Here is a 7,660-nt window from a genome sequence, read left to right on the forward strand (position 1 = left end):
ATATAGGCTATTTATCCATAATAGGTGTATCTCCATATGTGAGAATAATGATTCCAGTGTTGGTTAGATAGGCCGACTACATTATATTATGGCGTCAGCCCACTGGATTTCTGAGTTAAGGCCATTGGAAACAGTATTGAACATAAATATGTGATAGACTTCCCGCTTTTTACGTACTTTGTCACAGCAGAGCCCTACTGTGGGAGTGATTTTTTCCAATATGAACCACTTAGCATCTTCCGGAGTGTGATTGTTTTCTACAAAATGTGATACTAGCGGTGCGGAAAATTTTTGAGTGCGTATTGCAGATCTGTGTTCTGTAAGGCGGGTATTCAGAGATCTGGAGGTTTCCCCAACGTAGGCTTTCTTGCATGGGCATAGCAACAGGTATATCAGATTCTTTGTTTTATAGTTACTTATACCTTTGCTTGTCACAGTAATGCCATTATAGGTTATTGAATTATCCTCTATGCATTGAGCACAGGACTTGCATCCGCCGCATTTGAAGTTTCCATTTATGGGGCGAGAGTCAAAGATACCACGTTGTAGTATTGGTTTAGGGGAGGGCATCCTCGACTGTACTACAATGTCCTTAATGTTCTTATTCTTTCTATATGCGAACATGGGTTTTTGTATTTGTTCTGATTGTGTCCTATTTATATTAAGCAAATACCAGTGTGACCTGATAATTTGCCTAATTTGTTCATTAAGGATGGAATGCCGTGTGACAAAAATCAGACTATTTTTCGCAGGTATAATTGTCTTTGATAGCAGGTGTTGGCGATCAAAGAAACTTGCTCTTTTATATGCATCTCGACTGACTCGATGTGGTGAGGTTCCGTGACGATCGTAAGTGGTGTTTTCGACTCGCACGAATATGGTCGAGTCTGGTATCTATGAACCGCAAATGACGAGTTTAGTGGGTGTACGCATTTTCGCTGTGCTAACCTAAACTGTTCGTTTGTTTCGTGGGTTTATCTATCTGTACCCACGGGTTCCATCTTAGATACGGCATCCATTTTGTTTCTTGCCCTCAAGTAGCCAGCGAACGGACGCTGTCCGCTTCACGACCCTGGGATTCCCAAGACTCTTACGGAAGACACGTTTCCTTTGAAAGTGTCTTTATGATGAGGGGGATGATACTGTAAGGCAGATGGCCCCGCTCGAAGCTCATCTTGCCGTGCCGGTCTATTGTCTTAGCCGTGCATCTCATTAGGCACGTCCCTTTGATGCCTGCAGCTCGTGTTTCCCGATACCACCCCTTTTACACCCTTTCCGATCTCCCCACTGTTTCTGCCTTCCTCTGCACCTGTCTCTGTTCCTTCTTCGATCTGTTTACTGCTGATTGGAATGTACAAATGGTGGGAAGATGGGTTTTTACAGTTGGGAACCACCAAACGTTTCCGTACTTATGTTCCGGGCCCTGAATACATGAAAGCAACCCCTTCTGGTGTTTACGATGGGAACCAAGTTGTAAACCTTTGTATATCATGTTAACCTATGAGAGAAATGTGTATAAAAGGAGCGACCCACAGTAGCAATTCGAATCAGGCTCCGTGAACCTACGTTATGTACTTCTCGTGACTTCTGTGTTCCCTGCAGTAATAAACCTCGAATCTTTGACGCCGAAGGAAGTGTCCCGTGTCTCTGTCATTTGTACGCCGGAACAGGTTACCCACGAAGGTTTCAGGTGTTGTCCCCTGGCACCGCTGGGTCTTAGAAAAACCCAGTCCTTCAGTTGGCGCCCACGTGGGGCTGCATCAGTGGTACCGGTCCAAGCCCGACGATCGTGAGGAACTTCGTGTGAAATCTCTGAGGGAAGGTGTCGAAACAAGTGGCCCGACGACTTTTCCCGCGAAGATTCCCGCCTCCTGACGGCTGCGACGGCTGCGACGGACTGCTGCCCTGACTGCTGCCCTGACTGTAGACCTGTTTTGGCGCCTGGCGTAGACCTTGGTACAGAGAGACGATTGACGGGCCTTCCTGGTGACGCCATCGATCTTTGAGTTAAGTATTTGTGGGTCGCTCCCAGAGTCCTTAGTTGTGGGTGCTTAGTTGTTGCATGGTTCCATTGCATTTGTGGTTCTTAGTACTTGGTTCTTTGTTGTGATATTTGACGTCTGCAGTCGCCAAAAACCGAGGGTTTTTGCTCTTTGCAGGGACATTGTTAATCCTATAACCCTTGAAGTTTGTGAAACTTGGCTAGTGTGCGAGATGCCTGGCCGTAGTACTTTGTTCAGTTGTTTTGGTCGTTGTGGTGCGGATTCCCGACTGGAGGATTCGTGTCCGATACCTCCGGTTGGAACTCCAACTTATGAGCTATATAGCAAGCATGGGTTAAGTCTGATTACCTTTAATGAATATTGGATTCGCTATACTAAAAAGGATGGTGTCCTTAGTTGGCCACCTCATGGTAGTTTCGAGACCCCGATTTTAGATAATCTAGAAGCCAAATTGTTTCAGAAAAAATCAAGGCCGGCCATGTTTGATGCCTTTCGGTTGTGGCGTAAAGAAGCCAAACAGAGAGAAATCAGACAGATTAAACGTAATCATAGAGATGGAGTTGTTACCACGGTAAGAAAAGCAGAGCAGTTTCAGCGAGATAAGGAGGAAAAGGAAAAGGAAGTTTTCGATAGACTACAGCGTATGTCCATAGATAAATGTTACCCGGTTTTACCGGCGGGTACGGATAAGAAGGAGGAATTAGTTGAGGACCCAGTACTGTCCTATCTTTTGATGTTGCCACCTCGGTACGCACAGGGTACCGAAGTTCCTGTGGTTCCCCCTGTACCTGCTCCTGTACCTGTTCCCCAACCTGTACCCGTTCTTCCGACTGTTCCTGCTCCCTTGCCTACTTCCGTTCCTACTGCTCCTCCACTTGTACTTCCCCATACTCCCGCTGTTCCCGCTGCTCCTGCTGTTCTGGTTACTCCTCCTGTCTCTTCTGCTTCTGGTACTTCTCTTGTTACCCCGTTAGGTTACTCTTTGTCTCTGTCTGTTCGACGTCGTACCCCCTCTGTAGCTGCTAACTTCTTTAATTCTCTTGGACCTATTCTTGAGTCCGCTGGGTCGGACGGTCGTCAAAGACGAAGTCAGCTTCCTGGTGGTAGGGAGCGTGACTCATTGTATAATATGGCTATGGGTTGGATGAAATACCCCTTTCGAAATCCTCCTCGTGTATTGTTAGATACGTTTTGCCAATTCAACATACCGACACAAAGGTTCGTGTTTGAAGAAATGTGCAGGGTTTTACGCGACCTAATATCGGCTGATGCGTCTGATGAAGTATTGACTGCTCTGACTAACCTTCAGCTCCAGTTTGCGAGCGGAATGTTGGTGGGCACCAATGTTCGACGTGCTGTCGAGCAATTATTGTCTTTTCGTCCTTCTACGATGCCTCGAGCATTGTTTGTGGAGGACATTGAGGGACCGCTTGCAGCGCCTGGTCAGTATCCCATGCGTGAAGTTCCACCGGTGTGGATGCCAGGTGATGCTACTCAAAATCCTGCAGTCTTGCCGCACTTTCGGAGGGTGTGGATTCATCTCCCGTGGAAACGATCGGAAGTTCTGCAAGTGAAGCAATCCTTGCCTGACCCTCGTAAAAATCCTGCAGGGTATTATAAAGAATTATCTCAGTTAGTGGATGCTACGATCATGAATCTTGCCGACATCGATATGCTGTTCGGTAACGTAGTTCCGCAACCGGTTTGGGCAAAGATCCGTCAAGAAAACCATGCGGCAGATTTAGGTGGTGATTGGGCTGCTCTTGTAGCGGCAGACGCCTTGCAAGTTGGTGGGGCTAAACCTGAACAGTTAATTGCCGATCTCCCTCAGAGAATAATTACCCTAATGAAAACGCTTATGCCAGCTATGAAGGTGAATTGGGACAAACTGTCTGCTTGCAAGCAAAAGAAGGATGAGAGTGTCTCTGATTTCTTTACGAGATTTGAGGAGGCTTTCATTGACCATAGTGGTCAAGACATGGGTACTGAAGGAGGTCAGCGATTGTTTGTGGACAAGTTTGTTTCAAATTTACTGCCTGACTTAAGCAACAAATTGCGTAATTCAGAAAGTGCGTGGGCTGTTTCTACGTCTGCTCAAATATTGGCTACGGCCCAATATTATGAGAATAGGGAGAAAGAGGAGAGTGATCGTGCTGACAAGAAAACGAAAGAGCTCAAAACTAAAGTGTTGTTGCAACAGGCGTATCCTCCGCGTTCGAATCAGAATGACTCACAACAGCGGAACAGATCACAATCTCAGTCAAATAGGTCACAATCACGAAATGATTCCTCTTCGCAGAGATCTTCGTTAGGGTACAATCAGTGTGCCTATTGTAGGAACGAGGGACATTTAAAATTCGATTGTCCAGTTCTTAATGAGCGTAATAGTGGTAATTCGTCTAGAGGAGGTCGTGGTGGTTCTCAACAGACATCACGTGGTAGAGGTCGCGGTGCTCAAAACGATCGTTCCACTAATACTTCTGACTCTAATAATTGTTTTGATCAGCGCGGATCGTCGCAAGGGCGATCTGCTCAGTACAATGTGGATGATTATTACGTCGATCAGGATGCTGACGACGGTAATTACTAGGACAGCCATAGACAAGTAGAGGCAGTAGTATCAGTTCCGGTTGATCAGAGAGGGCCTTACGTCGCAGTTGCCACCTCGGGCGTCGTTGAGCCTTTTCTGTTGGACACTGGTGCAGCGAAAAGTTCCATAATGCATTCGAAACTCCCTGACGCACCTTTGTCTGGCTTAACAAATGTTTCCGTTGGATTCTCTGGCGCCCCTGTTAGCAATCTGGTTTCGTGCCCTTTGCCTCTTACGATTGGGCCGCGTGAGCTGAAAGCTCCGCTGATTTTGACCACTGGTTGTAGTGAAAATCTCTTGGGTCTGGATTTGCTAAAACGTCTGTATGCGACTTTGTATTGTTCTCCTGCGGGAGTAAAGCTTACTTTGGGTGAAAGAGTTATCGCTCCAATGTACTTGTCTCTCGATAAGCTTCCACCGGAATTGAGTTCTCTTCCTGCATCTTTGTGGGCAACAGGTCCCAATGACGTGGGCCTGCTTGACATCTCCCCTTATGTTGTTCACTTGAAATCTAACGTGCGACTGCCACGTATTCCCCAGTATCGTATCTCCCTTGATGGTGAGCGAGCATTGTTAGCTATTATCTACGATTTGATTGAAAAAGATGTTATTGAGGAGACTCGGGGAAACGTGTGCAACAGTCCTGTACTGCCCATTTTGAAGCGCACGGATCTATCAAAACCACCTGTTTATCGTTTTGTTATCGATCTACGGGAGGTAAATAAAATTGTGATTCCTCAGTTCCCTGTTGTGCCTGACATCACGGCGCTACTGACTCTGATTCCAGCCTCTGCATCTTGGTTCTCTGTGATCGATCTGAAGAATGCTTTCTTCAGTATACCGATTGCTGAGGAAAGTAGAGACCTTTTTGGTTTCTCTCTTGGTGGACGCAGCTTCCGGTTTAAACGTGCTCCTCAGGGCTACTGTGAGAGTCCATCGATATACAGTCAAGCCTTGAAGGGCCAACTTGATGCGTTTGTGTTACCGGCTGGTGCAGCCTTGATCCAATATGTTGACGACTTATTGGTGGCTGCAGATACTCAGGACATTTGCAAAATTGCTACGGTGTCGTTGTTGCAGCATCTCTGTGACTTACATCACAAGGTGTCGCCTTCTAAACTTCAATATTGTTGTCAAGAAGTAACCTATCTAGGTCACTTATTGTCAAAGGAGGGAAGAAGGTTGACCCCAGAGAGAATTGCAGCGATTGCGCGAATGACTGTGCCAACAACTCAGAGAGATGTGCGTGCCTTTTTAGGTATCACGTCATACTGCAGACAGTGGATTCCAAATTTTTCATTGTTAGCGAAACCATTGGTAGCTCTTACGTGCAAGGATGTTCCAACTCCTTTACCATGGACGGAAGAATGTCAGAAAAGTTTTTCTGAACTGCGTGACGCGTTGTGTTCGGCTCCTGTGTTAGGTACCCCTGACTACAGCAAGCCGTTTACATTATACGTTCACGAGAGGGAAGGTTGTGCGTTGAGTGTTTTGACGCAACCTTTTGGTGGTAAGCAGCGTCCATGTGCATATTTTTCCTCGACCTTGGACCCGGTAGCTAGAGCATTGCCGAGTTGTTTGAGAGCAACAGCGGCAGCTGCGGTGTCCATCCGACAATCTGCAGGATTGGTCATGGATAATATGCTAACGGTGATGGTTCCGCATGCAGTTGACACTCTCTTAAATCGTACGAAAACTCAGCACTTGACGAGTGCAAGGTTGTCTGGTTATGAGTTGACGCTTTTGGCAAGTCACATTCAGATAAAACGCTGTAATGTCCTGAACCCGGCGACTTTGTTGCCAATTAGCATGGAGTCAGATGAAGTAACACCTCACGACTGTTATTTACGGACTAAGGAGGAAACGAAAGGTCGCGTGGACCTTACAAACACTCCTTTGGAAGACCCCGATGGGACTTTGTATGTGGATGGTTCATGTTTTAAATTGCCGAATGGTGATGCGACGACTGCGTATGCTGTGGTAACTTTGAACACTGTTGTGGAAACTGCGAGATTGAATCAGAATTCTGCCCAGGCTGCAGAGCTGATTGCTTTGACTAGAGCGTGTGTGTTGTCGAAAGGGAAACGGATGAATGTGTTTACCGACAGCCAATACGCTTTTGGCGTTGCGCATAGTTTTGGACGATTGTGGAGAGAGAGAGGTTTTATGACGTCCCATGGCACTAAGATTCAGCATGGACAGCTTGTGAATGATCTTTTGGATGCACTTACGTTGCCTAAGCAGGTGGCGATTGTCAAATGTAGTGCGCATCGTAAGGTTACGGATGATGTTTGTCGTGGTAATGCGTTTGCGGATGAGACTGCTAAGGAGACTGCCCGGAACCTTAGCACAAGAATGTATGTGACGAGTTCGGTTAGGTGGCCTACAGAGACTGGTATGTGTGTGGATACTATCGAAAGTGTGAAAGCGATACAGAATGAGGCCACTGAGACTGAAAAGACAAAATGGAAAGAGAGTACGGGAAAGTTGGATGCGAATGGGTGTTGGATTGATTTGTCGGAGCATAAGAGATGGATGTTGCCAGATGCGTATGTGCTAGCTGTTGTGACGATGGCACACGGGTTGGCACATATTAGCGCGAAAGGTATTTGTAAGTTGTTGTCCCCTGTATGGAAGAATGATGGTATTTCGAAGTGTGCTGAGAGATTGGTGAAGAATTGTATGATATGCATGATGTACAATCCTGGAAAAGGAACCCCTACACCTCCTGGCCATTTTGCTCCCCCTTCATGTCCTTTTGAAGTGATCCAGCTAGACTTCATCCATATGGAGCGATGCAATAACCTTAAATACGTCTTAGTTGTGGTTTGCGCATTCTCCCGATGGATTGAAGCCTACCCTCTCAAAGACAACACAGCTCTGTCTACTGCGAAAATCCTACTGAAGGAATACTTTCCTCGGTATGGAATGCCGCGAATTGTATGGTCTGATAACGGAAGTGAGTTTGTGGGGAGCGTGATGAAGAGTGTGTGTAAGGGCCTTGGAATTACTCAAAAATTCCATAGCGCCAATCATCTCCAGTCAGCAGGTTTAGTTGAAGGGTATA

The sequence above is a fragment of the Lissotriton vulgaris genome, chromosome 1_1 (genome assembly GCF_964263255.1).
Source record: "Lissotriton vulgaris chromosome 1_1, aLisVul1.2, whole genome shotgun sequence".
Lineage (NCBI taxonomy): Eukaryota > Metazoa > Chordata > Amphibia > Caudata > Salamandridae > Lissotriton > Lissotriton vulgaris.